This window comes from Carcharhinus amblyrhynchos, chromosome 2, assembly GCF_965287045.1.
Source record: "Carcharhinus amblyrhynchos chromosome 2, sCarAmb.v2.hapA, whole genome shotgun sequence".
In the NCBI taxonomy this organism is placed as follows: domain Eukaryota; kingdom Metazoa; phylum Chordata; class Chondrichthyes; order Carcharhiniformes; family Carcharhinidae; genus Carcharhinus; species Carcharhinus amblyrhynchos.
In genome coordinates, this window is record NC_137325.1 from 44,461,662 (window position 1) to 44,480,486 (window position 18,825).

Consider the following 18,825-nt stretch of genomic DNA (forward strand, 5'->3'; position numbering starts at 1 on the left):
GCAAACGTTCAGTAATTGAAATTTCTGTCTGATATTTTAGGGCTTAGCGCAAGGGGGGTTTTACAGAGGCATTGAGGTCTCACCTGCCAGCTAAGCAGTCGGCAAGGGAACTGTGTTACCTCTTCCGGGAAGGTCCACTGTTATGTGACCACTGCTGAGTCTTCCCTGGGGTCAAGGGCCTCAGGAATGGAAATCCTGTTGTAACCTGTTGGGTATCCATAAAGATATTAGCAAAGCCTGATGGTTAAAAGAGCTCATTCTGTATCAGTAGGGAGCAACAGGCTGTGAGTCTGCACTGAAGATCAGGGTAAGAAGTCTCACAACACCAGGTTAAAGTCCAACAGGTTTATTTGGTTGCAAAAGCCACTAGCTTTCAGAGCACTGCTCCTTTGTCAATTAAGCAGGAGTTCTGTTCACAAACAGAGCGTATAAAGACACAAACTCAATTTACAAAATAATGGTTGAAATGCGAGTCTTTACAAGTAATCAAGTCTTAAAGATATAGACAATGAGTGGAGAGAGCGTTAAGCACAGGTTAAAGAGATATTATTGTCTTCAGACAGGACAGTTAGTGAGATTTTGCAAGCCCAGGCAAGTCGTGGGGGTGACAGATATGAAGGCAAGAAGTAGGGGTGTGGGGATGGCCTTGGCGAACAGGCACAGGAGCTGATTGTACACTGGTTATCATTATGTCTCAAAAAGATGCTGATTGAACACAGACTCCTATGTATCACGCTCCCACGACAAAAAACCTCAAGAGAGACACGACTCCTTAAGCATTTGTGAGCACAAAAGAGTCATTTATTAGTTATAAGAACATAAGAAACAGGAGCAGGAGTAGGCCATGTAGCCCTTCGAGCCTGCCCTGCCATTCAATAAGATCTCCCCATAACCCTTAATTCCCGTCTATCAGAAACCTATCTACCTGCGACTTAAATATATTCAGCGAGGTAGCCTCCACCACTTCAACGGGCAGAGAATTCCAGAGATTCACCACCTTTTGTGTGAAGAAGTGCCCCCCCAACTCCGATCTAAAGTGCCCCCCCCCGCCTCATCTTTAGGCTGTGCCCTCTAGTCCTGCTATCCTTTCTAAGAGGGAAGAATCTCTCTACCTCTACCCTATCACCTTCATTATCTGATATATCTCGAGAAGATCCCCCCTCAGCCTTCTAAACTCTGAGTACAGACCCCGTCGATTCAGTCTCTCTTCATAGGCTAACCCCCTCATCTCTGGTATCAGCCTAGTGAACCTTCTCTGCACTCCCTCCAAGGCCAATATATCCTTCCGCAAGTGCAGCGACCAAAACTGCACACAGTACTCCAGCTATGGCCTCACCAGTACCCTGTACAGTTGCAGCAAGACCAACCTACTTTTATATTCTATCCCCCTCACTATAATGGCCAACATTCCATTCGCCTTCTTGATCACCTGCTGCACCTGCAGACTGGGTTTTTGTGATTCGTGCATAAGGACCCCCAGGTCCCTCTACACCGTAGCATGCTGCAGCTTTTCGCCTTTTAAATAATAATCGCTCCTACTATTATTTCTGCCAAAGTGGATAACCTCACACTTGCTAACATTATACTCCATCTGCCAGGTCCTCGCCCACTCGCTCAGCCTTTATAGATCTCTCTACAGACTTTCCACACCCTCCACGCAATTTGTTTTTCCACTCATCTTCGTGTCATCAGCAAATTTCATTACCTTACACTCAGCCCCCTCCTCCAGATCATCTATGTAAATGGTAAACAGTTGAGGCCCCAGCACTGATCCCTGCGGCACTCCACTAGTCACCAACTGTCAACCAGATTAGCACCCATTGATTCCAACTCTCTGCTTCCTATTAGACAGCCAATCCTCTATCCACGCTAACACCTTACCCCCAACTCCGTGCAGCCTAACCTTTTGCAGCAACCTTTTGTGAGGCAGCTTATCAAACGCCTTTTGGAAATCTAAAAACACCTCATCCACCGGTTCCCCGATGTCTACTGCACTAGTCACATCCTCATAGAAATCCAATAAAAATATTAAACACGATTTCCCCTTAACGAATCCGTGCTGCGTCTGCTTGATCAAACCATTCTTTTCTAGATGCGTCGCCATTCTTTGATGACTGATTCTAGCATTTTTCCAACTACAGACGTTAAACTAACTGGCCTATAATTCCCTGCCTTTTGTCTGCTACCTTCTTTAAACAGCGGCGTAACATTAGCCATTTTCCAATCTTCCAGCACTTCCCCGGAGTCCAGCGAATTTTGATAAATAATTACTAAGGCATCCACTATCACCTCTGCCATTTCTTTCAGAACCCTGGGATGCATTCCATCCGGTCCTGGGGACTTGTCCACCTTCAATCCCATTAGTCTATCAAGCACTACCTCTCTAGTGACAGTAATCACATTAAGGCCCTCATCTCCTACCATCCTTCTATCTTTAATATCCAGCAAACTATTTGTGTCCTCCTCCCTGAAGACCGAGGCAAAAACTTATTTAAAGCCTCAGCCATTTCCTCATTGCCCACCGCTAAATCCCCCCTCTCATCCTCCAAGGGTCCAACATTCACTCTAGCCAGTCTCCTCCTCTTTATATATTTGTAAAAACTTTTACTGTCATTTTTTATATTTAGAGCTAGTTTAGCTTCATAGTCTATCTTTCCTTTCTTTATCACCTTCTTAGTCATTCTTTGTTGATTTTTAAATCTTTCCCAATCTTCTAATCGCCCACTATTTTTAGTCACTCTGAACGCATCAGCTTTTAATTTAATACTCTCCTTTATTTCCTTAGATAACCACGGCTGGTTATCCCTTCTCCTACAGTCCTTTACCATCGGAATATATTTCTGCTGAGTACCGAAAAAGATCTGTTTAAAAAACCTCCACTGTTCCTCAGCTGTCCTACCAACCAATCTGCGCCCCCCAATCTACATTCGCCAATTCCGCTCTCATCCTATCATACGTCCCTCTGTTCAAACAGAGGACACAGGTTCGGGACCCTGTTTCTCATCCTCCATCGGCATCAGAAATTCAATCATACTATGATCACTCGTCGCAAGAGGATCCCTCACAAGAAGATCCCTAATTCTACCTGCCTCATTACACAGCACCAGATCTAAGACAGCTTGCTCCCTCATAGGTTCCGTTACATACTGTTCAAGGAAACTATCCCGACAGCATTCCAAGAACTCTTCCTCAAGTCCACCGCGTCCGACTTGGGTCTTCCAATCAATATGCAGATTAAAATCACCCATAGTTATCACTGTTCCATTTTTGCACGCAATTATTTGCTTGTTTATAGCCCGGCCCACCACAAAGTTATATTTGAGGGCCTATAGACCACACCCACCATCGTCTTCCTACCCTTACTATTCCTTACGTCCATCCACAACGATTCCACGCTTTGCTTTTTGGAGCCTACATCTCTTATTACCGCCCTGATATTATCCTTAATTAACAGAGCTACCCCCACCCCCTTTTTCCTCCCGTCTAGCCTTCCTAAACATCTGATACCCCTGGACATTCAGCTCCCAGTCCCTGTCACCCTGCAACCACGTTTCCGTAATGGCCACTAGATCACATCCATTTGTGCTGATTTGTGCCATCAGCTCATTCACTTTACCTGAACGCAGAAGGATCTAGATAGGCTAGGCGAATGGGCCAGGAACTGGCAAATGGAATTTAATGTTGGCAAGTGCGAGGTGGTCCACTTTGGTAGGAATAATGGGAGGAAGGACTATTACTTACATGGCGAAAAACTGCAGCAGGCGACGGTGCAGAGGGACCTCGGGGTCCTTGTGCATGAGTGGCAAAAACCCAGCCTGCAGGTGCAGCAGGTGGTCAGGAACGCTAATGGGATGCTGGCCTTCATAGCGAGGGGGATTGAATATAAAAGTAGGGAGGTCTTGCTGCGGCTGTATAGGGCATTGGTGAGGCTGCAGCTGGAGTACTGCGTGCAGTTTTGGTTGCCGTACTTACGAAAGGATATTTTGGCCTTGGAGGGAGTGCAGAGGCGGTTTACTAGGCTGATACCGGAGTTGAGGGGGTTGAGCTATGAGGAGAGGCTGAATAAACTAGGCTTGTACTCGTTAGAGTTTAGAAGAATGAGGGGAGCTCTCCTTGAGACATATAAGATGATGAATGGGATGGACAGGATAGAGGTGGAGAGACTCTTCCCACTCAGAAAGGACAGCAGGACTAGAGGGCACAGCCTCAAGACAAAGGGGGGGGGGGGGGGGGGCGGTTTAGAACGAAGTTGAGGAGGAACTTCTTCACTCAAAGGGTGGTGAATCTCTGGAATTCTCTGCCCGTTGAAGTGGTGGAGGCTGCCTCGCTAAATATTTTTAAGACGCGGGTTGATGGGTTTTTGATAAGCGAGGGGATTAAGGGTTATGGGGAGAGGGCGGGAATGTGGAACTGAGACACGACAGATCAGCCATTATGTTATTGAATGGTGGGGCAGGCTCGAAGGGCTAGATGGCCTACTCCTGCTCCTATTTCTTATGTTCTTATGAATGCACGAAGCATTCGGGTAAAGTGTCTTTACACCAACCTTTATCTGGACCTTATTTGTAGAAACGCTACTAACCTCCCTCGTGCCTCCACTCCTTTTGTTAGTGGAACATCCTCAACATTTACCTGCACACATACCCTCTCCTTTACTTTAGATTTTGTAATTTCCCCCACCCCTGCATCCTCCCCCCACCTAATTAGTTTAAAGCCCTATCTACAGTCCTAGTTACACGATTCGCCAGGACTCTGGTCCCGGCACAATTCATACGAAGACCATCCCATCTGAACAGGTCCCATCTGCCCCAATACTGGTGCCAATGCCCCATAAATTCAAACCCATTCCTCCCACACCAATCCCTGAGCCACACATTCATCTCCTTAATCCTATTTACCCTGTGCCAATTTGCACGTGGTTCAGGTAGTAATCCAGAGATAACCACCTTGTCGGTTCTGCTTTTTAATTTGGTTCCCAGATTACCATACTCCCTCTGCAGATCCTTGATTTTCAGAAGGTGTTTGATAAGGTGCCTCACAAGAGGTTATTACAGAAGGTCAGGGGGCATGGAGTTGGGGGTAGGGTGTTAGCGTGGATACAGGACTGGTTGTCAAATAGGAGGCAGAGAGTGGGGGTTAATGGGTGCTATTCGGATTGGTGGTTGGTGACCAGTGGAGTGCCCCAGGGGTCGGTGCTGGGGCCTCAGCTATTTACCATTTATATAGATGATCTGGAGGAGGGAACCGAGTGTATGGTGTCAAAATTTGCTGATGACACCAAGATTGGTGGAACGGCAAATTGCGCGGAGGGTGTGGAGAGTCTGCAGAAGGATCTAGATAGGCTGGGCAAATGGGCCAGGAACTGGCAAATGGAATTTAATGTTGGCAAGTGCGAGGTGGTCCACTTTGGTAGGAATAATGGTAGGAAGGATTATTACTTACGTGGCGAAAAACTGCAGCAGGCGACGGTGCAGAGGGACCTCGGGGTCCTTGTGCATGAGTCGCAAAAACCCAGCTTGCAGGTACAGCAGGTGGTCAGGAAGGCTAATGGGATGCTGGCCTTCATAGCGAGGGGGAATGCAGTTTTGGGCGCCGTACTTACGCAAGGATATTTTGGCCTTGGAGGGAGTGCAGAGAAGGTTTACTGGGCTGATGCCGGGGTTGAGGGGGTTGAGCTATGAGGAGAGGCTGAATAAACTAGGCTTGTACTCGTTAGAGTTTAGAAGAATGAGGGGAGATCTCATTGAGACGTATAAGATGATGAATGGGATGGATAGGATAGAGGTGGAGAGGCTCTTCCCGCTCAGAAAGGACAGTAGGACTAGGGGGCACAGCCTCAAGATAAAGGGGGGGTGGTTTAGAACGGAGTTGATGAAGAACTTCTTCACTCAAAGGGTGGTGAATCTCTGGAATTCTCTGCCCGTTGACGTGGTGGAGGCTACCTCGCTAAACATTTTTAAGACGTGGGTTGATGGGTTTTTGATGAGAGGGGATTAAGGGTTATGGGGAGAGGGCGGGAATGTGGAACTGAGCCACGACAGATCAGCCATGATCTTATTGAATGGCGGGGCAGGCTCGAAGGGCTAGATGGCCTACTCCTGCTCCTATTTCTTATGTTCCTTATTATGTTCCTATTTTGCCTATGTTGTTAGCACCCACATGAACCACGACTACTGGATTTTTACCCTCCCACTAGTTTCTGTCCTTTGCGTACATGATTGCAGGCACATCAGTACTGGTAACCCAGGACCAACCACGGCAGAACAAAAACAAGAACCAAAAAGAAGTACAGCACGGAACAGGCCCTTCGGCCCTCCAAGGCTGCGTCAGCCATGATGCCTGCCTAAACTAAAACCATATGCACTTAGGGAGTCCATATCCTTCCATTCCCATCTTATTCATGTATTTGTCTAGTTGCCCCTTAAATGCCACAATCATACCTGATCCCACCACCTCCCCAGGCAGCGTGTTCCAGACATTCGCCACCCTCTGCGTAAAAAGCTTGTCTTGCACATCTCCTCTAAACTTTTCCCCACGCACCTTAAACCTATGTCCCCTAGTACTTGACTTTTCTACTTTAGGAAAAGAGCATCTGACTATCCACACTGTCCATGCTACTCAATCTTGTAGACCTTTATCAGGTCAACCCTCAACATCCATCTTTCCAATGAGAACAAACTGAGTTTATCCAACCTCTCCTCATAGCTAATATCTCCAGACCAGGTAACACCCTGGTAACCTCTTCCGTGCCCTGTCCAAATCATCCGCATCCTTCTGGTAGTGCGGCAACCAGAATTGTACACAATATTCTAAATGAGGCCTAACTAGGGTTCTGTACAGTTGCAGCACGACCCACTGATTTTTATATTCAATACTCTGACCAATGAAGGCAAGCATGCTTTCTTGACTGCCTTATCCAGCTGTATGGCCACTTTCAGTGATTGGTGGACACGTACGCCCAGATCTGTCTGTCAATAGTCCTTAAGGGTTCTACCATTTACTGTATAATTTCTACATGCATTGAACCTTCCAAAATGCATCATCTTGGTCAGATTAAACTCCATTTTCCACTTCTCCGCCCAAGTCTCCAATTAGTCTATATCATGTTGTATCCTCTGACAATCCTCTTCACTATCCACAACCTAACCAATTTTTGTGTCATCTGCAAGCCTTCCATTCAGAAAAGCACTCCTCAACGGCTATCCTCTGTCTTCAATGGCGAAGCCAGTTCTGTATCCATCTTGTCAGCTCTCCTCTGACCCGTGTGACTTCAACTTTTGTACCAGTCTACCATCAGTACCTTGTCAAAGGCTTTACTGAAGTCCACGTATATAACGTCCACTACCTTTCTGTCATCTATCATCTTCGTCACTTCACGTTACTGAGACACGACCTCCTTCACAAAACCATGCTATCGCTAATAAGTCCATTTGTTTCCAAATGTGAGTAAATCCTGTCCCTAAGAGTCTTTTCCAATAATTTTCTATCACTGATCTCAGGCTCACCGGCCTAAAATTTCCTGAATTATCCCTGCTCCGCCTTTCTTAAACAATGGAACAACAGTGAACCAACAAGACCTCGCGTCTGGAGCTTGGAGACATCAGAACAAAACATCTCGCTTTGGGCAGTACTCAAGTCTAAGTTGTGAATTTAGATATTTTTGCAAACTTTTGATTCCATTCAAATATTTTCTGTACAAAGAAAGACAGGGATTAGATACTTTGTGTGGAATAAAACTTTGATACCTTTTGCAGTGGAGTTTTGATACTTTTGTGGTAACTTCATTAGTTACAATAAAGGAGATTGCTGTATGATAATTTGAGTTTGTGTCTTTGTCCATAATGTCAGTTGACTTGGTATTCGAGGGGCAACACTGTCCACCAAGGCAAACAAAGCCAACAGTTCTTTTGTTTATCAGCACCACCAGGGAGAGACGGGTGCTGCCAGAACAGAACCAGGAAATTTGGGATTAAAGAGTGACTCAGGGCAGACATAAATCACGGAGGAAGGGATTTCATGGGGTGGGGCTGGCAGAAAGCTGTAAAGCGCCTAATCAAAAGATGAGATGCTGCTCCTTAAGCTTATGTCAAACCTCTCAGAGATGTCAGTCATAAACATGGTGGAGAAATAAAATGACAGATTAGTGGAAATTCAGGGTCGTATTTAGGAATTGAATGGAAGTGTTATGCAAACAAACAGTCATCCATTATGTTTGGTCTTCCCAAAGCAAAGGCAATCACACAGTGACCAGGAAATACAGCATACTAAACGGGGAGAATTGCACATAAATTGCTGCTTCATCTAGAAAGAGTATTTGAGCCATGGACGGTGAGGAGTGGGGAGGTAAAAGGGGCCACATGTTACATCTGCTACGTACCTTGGGAAGGAGAAGAGCTGTTGGGAGTGACTGAGGAATGAACCAGGGTATTAAATGGGAAGCAAAACCTTTGGAATGCTGAAATGGGGAGGGAAGATGTTTTTGATCATGGGTTTCACGCTGGAGGTGGCAGAAAATGATACACTGAATACAGAGACAGGTGAAGTAAAACTGAGGACAAGGGAGAACTAATGGTCGTTCTAGGAAGGAAGGGAGAGTGAGAGGAGAAGTATGGGAAATGCGGCTGACAGTTGAGGGTCCTATCTACGAAGCGAGGGAGGAATCCTCAGCTGAGAGAAAAAAAGGCATCTCAAAAGTACTGTTGGTATAGGTTGTTCTGCATGTTGGGGATGACCCTTTGAGAGAACGGGTCAGGGGACCAGGGGCAGAGCTTGCCTAGCCAGTCTTGTGTTGACTGTGCTAGGGTTAAGATGTGTTAATAAACTGTTCCGGTTAGTTTACTACCACTGACCCATGGTCTATTATTAGTCTAGATATCAAACCTCAAACTAATAAGTGTGATAATAGTTGGAGGTAGCTGTAGCAGTCAGTTGGTTTATAATTAAATAAAAAGAAAATAGTGTGGATGCTGGAAATCTGAAATGAAATGGAAAACGCTGGCAAAATTTAGCAGGTCTGGCAGCATCTGTGGACAGAGATAATCTTTTGAGTCGATGTGAATCTTCTTCAGAGTTAAAGAGGGGGAGAAAGGTGATGCATTTTATATTGTTTAAAAGAATGTGGAGCAAAATAGATCTGGAACCTCAGGAGAGATTTGACAAATATGTCATGGAACACAAAAGGAGCGCTAACGTTAAGGAGCAAAGGAGGTCTACATAGTGGAATAAAAGCAGTAGAATGTGCCAACAACGCACAGAACCTGGGAGGCGTGGGGAGAAGTGATAGCCACACAAACTGCCGAGGTGTGGTGCGTTCTCAACCCAATTTGGATTATTCTTAGGCCGGCAGCTTCCCCTCCTTGTGCTCAGGCTCTTCGAATCCCAAATCTCATCCTCCCCTTGGCCTGGGCCTCTGATGACAATGGCTGAGACTCTGGCATCAATACATGGAGGCAGCTTGTCCAAAAGTTGCAGTGTGGAGGTGGCAGAACCAGAGTGCAAATGTTCTAATATTAAAAATGGTGATGCAAATTGAAGGGAATCCTAAAGAGTAAACAATCTTATAGTGAAGTGGCTTAAAATGGGCCAACTTAAAGAGGGCTTTCTGTAGTTTATTACAATATTTGGTATAATCTCAGGTACTTAGTCAACATTACAAAACAGGTGACAGCAGCTGCTCAGTATAAATCATGCCTCATTTGTTAAATGATCTTACTTTAAGAGCTTACTTTTTATATGCGTTATTTTCACTAAAACAATGTACTGTAATAATCATTTTGGGGGAACAACTTTTACTGAAATTCTGTGGCTGCTTTTAAACAGCTATAACCGTTTACTTGCACCGATGTAAAACGCAAATAACAGACATGGGAAGGTCCAAACTCTTGAAATTAAAAATGAGTCAATGCATGAAAATAGAAAAGCTGTTATTATATACAAGCAGGAAAACTAACAGCACTCACAGGACACAGATGCTGCTGAAAAGCCTTTCAGAGTTTTCTTTAGTCAAATAATCTACTTTAATATCTACTGGGAACAATAAAAACGACAAGCTTTCTAAAATACAAGTTAGAGCATACACTGTGACTGCAGTACAAAGTTGGAAATAATGGCCCACATTTGTGGTCATTAGTGAAGATGTGGTCTGCTAGCTGCTGACTGCACAACATACGGACTTGGGTTTGTTTGCTGCAGTGACAACTTCCTCTTCTTGATGCAGTACGGCCTAGTGTCATGAAAACAGTAGTCTTCTTGAGAAGCACATTGCTGGTGAAACCACACTTCCTAGTAATATTAGAAGCTGAAGACATGTCCCTTGAGGTCACTGGTCAACTCAAAAGCAGTGCTTTTACAATTTCAAATATAATAAAACAGTTATGACACTTTTCAAACTGTTAGAAATTTATAAATACTTATCATAAAAGTTTATAATATTTTAAAAACTGTTAGAAGTACTGAGTCAGAAGGAGAAATGAAGCGTGACTGAGAAAGTGAGACAGACGCATGGAAAAACATAAAGGGAGACAGAGAGAGAGAGAGAGAGCGCGAGAGAGAGTGTGTGAGGTGAGCCACAGAGGGACAGAGATCCTAAACACAGATAAATTAAGTGACAGGCACCAGATCCAGAGAGAAATATGAGAGTAGATTGAGAAAGGAAGGTAGAGTGAGTGAGATAGAGTGAGTGAAATACAGAGCGTGCACTTAACGCATTCTGCCTGTCCCACCTCCTTCCTCCCTACTCCACTGCACTTCCCGTCAAGCTAAGCAGCAGCATTTCATATAAAACCAATGGGAAAGGTAAAACAGAACCAAACTGCCTGGAAATAAATCCCTAATCCATAGTTACTGGTTTGCAGCAGGAATGAGAGAGCAGCAGCATGTCTATGACCAGCTCTTGAAACCACTTTCTTGTTTGTATTATGAAAGAAGATCAAAGGATACTTTTCTGAGAATTGCATAAGAATGTTTACAGGTATAGATTGCATGATTAATTCTTATTATCGCATAAAACAAATAAAGCATTCTACTGCTTTCATAATGCAATATTGTAGTATCCCCAGAGCAGGTCCTGTGCCTGTTAATATCAATTTTAAGAAAAGTGACAGAATCATTGGGCAAGCAACCCAAATTACAGGTCACAAGTGCGATCACCGGACTTTCAGTAGTGTTGTACGCTCAATGGCACTGAACGTCTTAACATTTGTTGCTTTTGGCAAAGAAAAACCTGAGATCAATATTTCAAACAGAAGTGAAAAATGCAAAGGAAAAAATGTTTAAAAGTGAAATGGACCCATAACCAATTGTTCCAGCAACCCATTAGGCCGTGGCTAAGGCAATCTCAGTTCGGTCAACTCTGTTTAAACCTGCTCAGTAGACTTCCACAGTGGAGGAGCATTCCCACATGTGCAATAATAACAGGGAGGCGATAGTCTAGTGATAATACAGTGTGGCCCTGTTGTAACGCAATTATTTGGGTCCACAATGTGTTATCGCGAAAAAAGCAGGGTGGCACCAAATTGGGGTTCAAGAAAATCAGCGTTCAAACTGACCCAATGTTGACCTAACATCCTAAGACAACCCTATTATTGTCCTATATGACCCGTTTTTGCACGTTTACCATCTGGCAAGTAAATTACCTTTTAATTAAAGAATTCTGTGAATAGAATCATTGTTACAGTAAAAGACAAATTAATTTTTTGTAAAGCTTTTTGATAAACAAAAACAAAACAACAAAATAAAAAAGTGATCGTGTTCCTTGCTTGAACATAGCATTTTGCTGTCTGCAAGCAAAATCTAGAATGCTTCTGAATTGGGAGCGTTTTTGTGTGGTCCACCTCCTGGATCTCCAGCCAATAGAGGCTAGCCTCGACATGTTCAATGGCTGCAGATACTTCTGGGGATGGAGGCTCTTCATTATCATCTTTTTGTGCCTCAAGAACTGGTACACTTGTCTCCGTAAATTGGAAGGCCTTCTGAGCAAGCTTGAACGAACCACTTGTACAGGGAGTCATCGAGGCTGACATCTTTGGTTGTCTTCAGGCATTTGGCTTTTAGTCCTCCTTGTTTTTCAACTTTGCAAAGTGAAGCGTGTAACTTTTCTTCTGGAGATTTCCAGCCATGAAGTGTTGATTCCGGTATCTGAGGTCTCATGCAACTTGAGTTTGATTTTTAGTCTTGATCACATCAAATGCATGAAAGCTTATCTTTCACAGAAAAAGATTTTCTTTTTCTAGCAGTTTGCTCCATTTTGATCTAAGAAAACATGAAATTAACTCACCAGAAACTTTTCAATTCCCCGGAAAGAGCGAGAAAAAAAGGGCCCAATGATTCATAGCGTTATATCTAAATTTGCGCTAAATCGGGACTTCACTGTACCGCTACTTTAGGCTATGAATCCAGAAACTCAGAAAATTCTGGGGACCCGAGTTCAAATCCCACCACGACAGATGGCGGAATTTGAATTTAATTAAAAAATATCTGGAATTAAGAGTCTACTGATGACCACGAAACCATTGTTGAATGTCGGGAAGACCCATCATGTTCACTAATGTCCTTTAGGGAAGAAAATCTGCCATCACTGCTGGCCTGGCCTTCGTGAATTCCAGCACCACAGCAATGTGGTTGGCTCTCAGCTGCCCTCTGAAATGGCCTAGTGAGCCACTGCATCAATCATTGCAAAGGCATAAAGAAATGAAACTAAACATGCCACTTGGCAACGACCTCGGCACCAGAAAAGACAATGGCAAAACAAACAGTCCTCTGCACTAACATCTGGGGGCTAGTGCCAAAATTGGGAGCACTGACTCACACACGAGTCTAGCAACACTTGACAGTCATTCTCACGGAATCATACATTACTGATAACACCCCAGAACACCCATTACCATTCCTGGATAAGACAAGACAGACCCAGCAGAGTAGGCTGCACAGTGGTACACAGTCAGAAGGGAGTTGATCTGGGAGTCGTTAATATCGACTTTGGACCCCATGAAGTCTCATGGTTTCAGGTTAAACATGGACAAGGAAAACTCTTACTGGATACCACGTACTGTCCTTCTTCGGTTGATGAATCAGTACTCCTTCATATTGAGCAACGCTTGGAGGGAGCACTGGAGGTGGCAAGGAAGCAAAATGTACTCTGGGTGGAGGATTTCAATGTCCACCACCAAGAGTAGCTCAGCAGCAGCATTACTGTTCAAGCTGGTCAGGTCCTAAAGGATATAACTGCTGGACTGGGTCTGCAGCAGGTGGTGAAGGAACCAACAAGAAGCAAAAACACATGATCTCATCCTTACCAATCTGCTGGCTGCAGATGCACCTGACCATGACAGTATCAATAAGAGTGACCATCACAGTTCTTGTGGAGACAAAATCCCGCCTCCACGCTGAGAAAAACCTCCATCATGTTGTGTGGCACTATCACCGTGCTAAATGGAACAGACTTCGAACAGGTCTAGCAACTCAAGACTGGGCATCTATGAGGCACTGTGGGCCATCAACAGCAGTGGAACTGTACTCCAGCACAATCTACAACCTCATGACCCAGCATATCCCCCACTCAACCGTTATGATCAAGCCAGGGGCTCAGTCCTGGTTCAACGGAGAGTGCAGGGGGGCATGCCAGGAGCAGCACCAAGCATACCTAAAAATGACGTGTCAACCTGGTAAAGCTACAAAATAGGACTACTTGCATACCAAATGGCATGGACAGCAAGTGACAGACGGATCCCACACCCAATGGATCAGATCTAAGCTCTGCAGTCCTGCCATATCCAGTTGTGAATGGTGGTGGACAACTCACTGGAGAAGGCTCTACAAATATCCCCATCCTCAAATGGTGGAGGAGCCTAACACATAGTGCAAAAAGATGAGGTTGAAACATTCACAGCAATCTTCAGCTAGAAGTGCCAAGTGGATGATTTGTCATGTCTGACGAATTTATTGGAGTTCTATGAGGATGTGTCTAGGGCAGTGGATAGAGGAGAGCCGGTGGACGTGGTGTTTCTTGATTTTCAGAAGGCATTTGACAAGGTGCCTCACAAGAGGTTATTACAGAAGGTAAGGGGGCATGGAGTTGGGGGTAGGGGGTTAGCGTGGATAGAGGATTGGTTGTCAAATAGGAGGCAGAGAGTGGGGGTCAATGGGTGCTAATCGGATTGGCGGTTGGTGACGAGTGGAGTGCCCCAGGGGGTCGGTGCTGGGGCCTCAGCTATTTACCATTTATGTAGATGATCTGAAGGAGGGAACCGAGTGTATGGTCTCAAAATTTGCTGATGACACCAAGATTGGTGGAACGGCAAATTGTGCGGAGGGTGTGGAGAGTCTGCAGAAGGATCTAGATAGGCTGGGCGAATGGGCCAGGAACTGGCAAATGGAATTTAATGTTGGCAAATGTGAGGTTGTCCACTTTGGTAGGAATAATGGTAGGAAGGACTGTTACTTACATGGCGAAAAACTGCAGCAGGCGACGGTGCAGAGGGACCTCGGGGTCCTTGTGCATGAGTCGCAAAAACCCAGCTTGCAGGTGCAGCAGGTGGTCAGGAAGGCAAATGGGATGCCGGCCTTCATAGCGAGGGGGATTGAATATAAAAGTAGGGAGGTCTTGCTGCAGCTGTATAGGGTACTGGTGAGGCCGCAGCTGGAGTACTGTGTGCAGTTTTGGTCGCCGCACTTATGCAAGGATATTTTGGCCTTGGAAGGAGTGCAGAGGAGGTTTACTAGGCTGATTCCGGAGTTGAGGGGGTTGAACTATGAGGAGAGGCTGAATAAACTAGGCTTATACTCGTTAGAGTTTAGAAGAACGAGGGATCTCATTGAAACGTATAAGATGTTGAATGGGATGGATAGGATAGAGGTGGAGAGGTTCTTCCCGCTCAGAAAGGACAGTAGGACTAGAGGGCACAGCCTCAAGATAAAGGGGGGGCAGTTTAGAACGGAGTTGAGGAGGAACTTCTTCACTCAAAGGGTGGTGAATCTCTGGAATTCCCTGCCCGTTGAAGTGGTGGAGGCTGCCTCGCTCAATATTCTTAAGACGCGGGTTGATAGGTTTTTGATAGGCAAGGAGATTAAGGGTTATGGGGAGAAGGCAGGAATGTGGAACTGAGCCATGACAGATCAGCCATGATCTTATTGAATGGCGGGGTAGGCTCAAGGGGCTAGATGGCCTACTCCTGCTCCTATTTCTTATGTTCTTATGTTCTTATCTCTGCCTCCTCCAATGGTCCCCAGCATATCAGATGTCACTGTACAGTCAATTTGATTTACTCCACGTGATATCAAGAAACAGTTGGAGACACTGGATACTACAAAGGCAACGGGCCTTGACAAAATTCCAGCAATGCTACTGAAGACTTGTATTCTAGAATTTGCCGTTCCCCTAGCCAAGCTCTTCCAGTACAGTTACAACACTGGCAGCTACCCAACAATGTGGAAAATTGCCCAGGTGTGTCTTGTACACAAAAAGCAGGACAAACCCAAACTGGCCAATTACCACTCAGTTTACTCTTGTTCATCAGTGAACTGATGGAAGCGGTCAACAACAGCGCTATCAAGTTGCACCTGCTCAGATATAACCTGCTCAGTGATGCCCAGTTTGGGTTTCACCAGAGTCACTCAGCTCCTGACCTCATTACAGCTTTGGTTCGAACACTGATGAAAGAGCTGAATTCCAGAGGTGAGAATGACACCCCTTGACATCAAGGCTGCATTCGATCAGATGTGGCATAAAGGAGCCCCAGCAAAATTCGAATCAATGAATATTAGGGGGCAAACTCTTGTTGGCTGGATTCACATCTGGTACATAGGAAGATGGTTGTGGAGGGTCAGTCACCTCAGCTCCAGGACATCTCCGCATGAGTCCCTTAGGGTAGTGTCCTTGGCCCAAACATTTTCAGCTGCTTCATCAATGACCTTCCCTCCATCATCAGGTCAGAAGCGGGGATGTTCACCAATGATTACACAATGGTCAGCACCATTCACAACTTCTCAGATACTCAGTCCATGTTCAAATGCAACAATATTGGAACAATATCCAGACTTGGGCTGACAAATGGCAAGTAATATTCACACCACACAAATGCCAGGCAATGACTATCACCAATAAGAGACATTCTAACAACTGCCCCATGACATTCAATGGTGTTACCATCACTGAATCCTGCACCATCAACATCCTTAGGGACCAAAAACTCAATTGGACTAACACAGTGGTTACAAGAGCAAGTCAGAGGCTATCAATACTGCGGCGAGTAATTCACCTCCTGACTCCCCAGTGTCTACTTACCATCTACAAAGGCACAAGTCAGGGATCAGATGGAGCGCTCCCGACTTGCCTGAATGGGTGCAGCTCCGACAACACAAGAAGCTTGACATCATCCAGGATAAAGGAGTCCGCTTGACTGGCACCACATCTACAAACATATGCTCCCTCAATCACCGACGGTCAGCAGCAGCAACATGTACTATCTACAGGATGCACTGCAGCAATTCACCAAAGATGCTTAGACAGCATTTTCCAAGCCTATGACCACTTCTATCTAGAAAGACAAGGGCAACAAATACACAGGATTACCACCATCTGCAGGTTCCCCTCCAAGCTACTCACCATCTTGACTTGGAAATATATTGCCATTCCTTCACGATCGCTGGGTTGAAGTTCTGGAATTCCCTCCCTGATAGTATTGAGTCAACCCACAGCACATGGACTGCAGTGATTCACGAAAGCGGTTCACCATTACCTTCTCCAGGACAACTAGGGATGGGCAATAAATGCTGGTCGGCCAGCAACACCCTTCTCCCACGAATGAATGAAAAAAATAGCTAGCACTTGGAGCCCTGAATCACCAGCCCTTGGGAAACTGAGGGAAGGAAGTAGAGAGGAAAGGGAAGACTACATTAATATAGTATCTTTTATGACTATATGTCCAAAGTACTTTGCAGCCAATGAAGTATTTTTTGAAATGTAGTCCCTGTTTTATCTCTCGTCTTGGAGTCAGATATATTGTGGGTTTAAGACCCAACCGAAAGGCTAAGCATATAAAAGAGATGGATACTCCAGTGCAGAGAGTGGTGCATCAGAGGTCTTTTGGATGTTAAACTGAGGCCTTATTTGGCCGATCAGGTGGATGCACAACATTCCCATTACATTACTTGAAGAGCAGCACGGCAGCTTTATGTTCTGGCCACCAAAACAGATCTGCTCATTATCTCACTGCTGGGATATTGCCTGGCATAAATTAGTTTCCATATTTCCTAGATTACAACACTGACAACACTTCAAAGTGATCCCTAAGGCTTTCTGGATTACTCTGAAGTCTGAGAGGTGTTGCATAAATTAAAGAAGTATTTTGTTTCTGTGCAAGTCCTATTGTACTTGCAAGTGGATTTACAATAGTTCCTAGTTAAAAGTGAGATAGAAGTAGGAGTGGGCTGACAAGTCATAAGAGAATATGGATCCCATGAAGTTTCACAGCTTCAAATTAAACAAAGTCATAAAAGCATTCTGATCACCATCTACAACCTCAACTGAAAAAGCCTACTCCCTCATGATCAGCTGGGGAAGTTCCAATGATAACATGAATGCACTTTTGAGTGGAGCACCCCTTTTAAGAGTGGGTCAATAATTTAGCAAAGCCTGAAAGACGGGCCTGCCAGACCTTGCCTGCATTACTGGCAAGTAACCAGTGTCTTTATATCGTCTTACTTGTTAGAAAACTGGTATTGTAGAATTGGTACAAGTGACCACTGATACTCATCATAAGGGTAAGCTTTTATGTTCATTGTGCGGAAATCTTCCAGAATGTAGTGTTGAACCAGACTGTCTAAAGTGGGGCCAGTGAAATAGATACAGCCAAAAACTGGGAATCCAGGAGATGCAGTGGGCTTCCAAAAACAGCGTAGCATACCATGATAACCATAACTTAGTGCCCAACAGATGCATCATGCCTTCATTGCGGCCAAGCAACAAGATCAATCCTGAATCAATGCAGAACGTAGAAGACCACGTCAGGGACAGTAGCAAACATATCTCAGGATCAGACGTGAAGCTTCTACATAGTAACACACGTACATTGAATATAAAACAAAAAATCTCAATCAACAGACCACAGCAAAGCCCATTTGGCATACTACAGCCAGGAATGAGAGATAAAGAGTTTTCATGAACGTAGACTCCAAATGGTAAAAATCGGGCCCTAAGGGCTGGATCCAGGCGCAATACAGATCCGAGCCCGGAATCGTCTTTGCAGCGTGCCCATACGTTTTGTGCGTGGTCCGATTCGTGCTGTGGGCGGGGCTTGGCGCTGCTGGAATGATCGGAGCTCTGAACTGCGCATGCATAGTTGGAATAAAATTGGAAAAAGTGCACCCACGTCAGATCGCTCCCGGGCTGCAGAAAGCAGCTCGACAGCGACAAGCAGAAGAGGGTGTATCTTGGGAGGTGGTGGTGGTGGGGGGGTGCAGATAGGTCTGTGGTGGTGGTGGTGGTGGTGGTGGTGGGTGGGTGGGTGGGGGGGGGGGGCAGGAGGACAGGGAGGTCTGCTGCCACTCTGAGGGCGATCGATGTGTGTGTGGGGGGGGGGGATTTTTAGCTGTCAAGGATCTACTTCCATTCTTCTTTTTATAGCCCAGAACTGTGTTTCATGGTGAGGGTTTTCTCTGGAGATCTGCCCTCAAGTGCAAGCTAGGCAAAACTTCCAACAGCATTTCAAATCTGCGTCATTTGGTCCTTTCAGTCCAAGTGCAAGCTCCCACACACATTACTCTTCGGCGGTTGGTCCCTTGTTGCTCCCCCCACCCCCCAACTACCCAGACTGACTGTGACCCCTGCCC

The 18,825-nt window shown here is 45.3% G+C and overlaps 1 protein-coding gene across 3 annotated transcripts in view; it reads right to left on the reverse strand.

Moving 5' to 3' along the window:
- lpcat1 (lysophosphatidylcholine acyltransferase 1) overlaps positions 1 to 18,825 on the reverse strand; it is a 181,561-nt gene that overhangs the window by 121,340 nt on the left and 41,396 nt on the right. The window contains exon 1 of one of the 3 annotated variants that reach the window (XM_080205173.1): positions 10,704 to 10,713. The exons of the other annotated variants lie outside the window; for them this stretch is intronic. The gene's annotated coding sequence lies outside the window, so the exon portion shown is untranslated. Of the gene's footprint in view, positions 1 to 10,703; positions 10,714 to 18,825 lie in introns of those variants that run through there. 3 annotated transcript variants of the gene reach the window in all.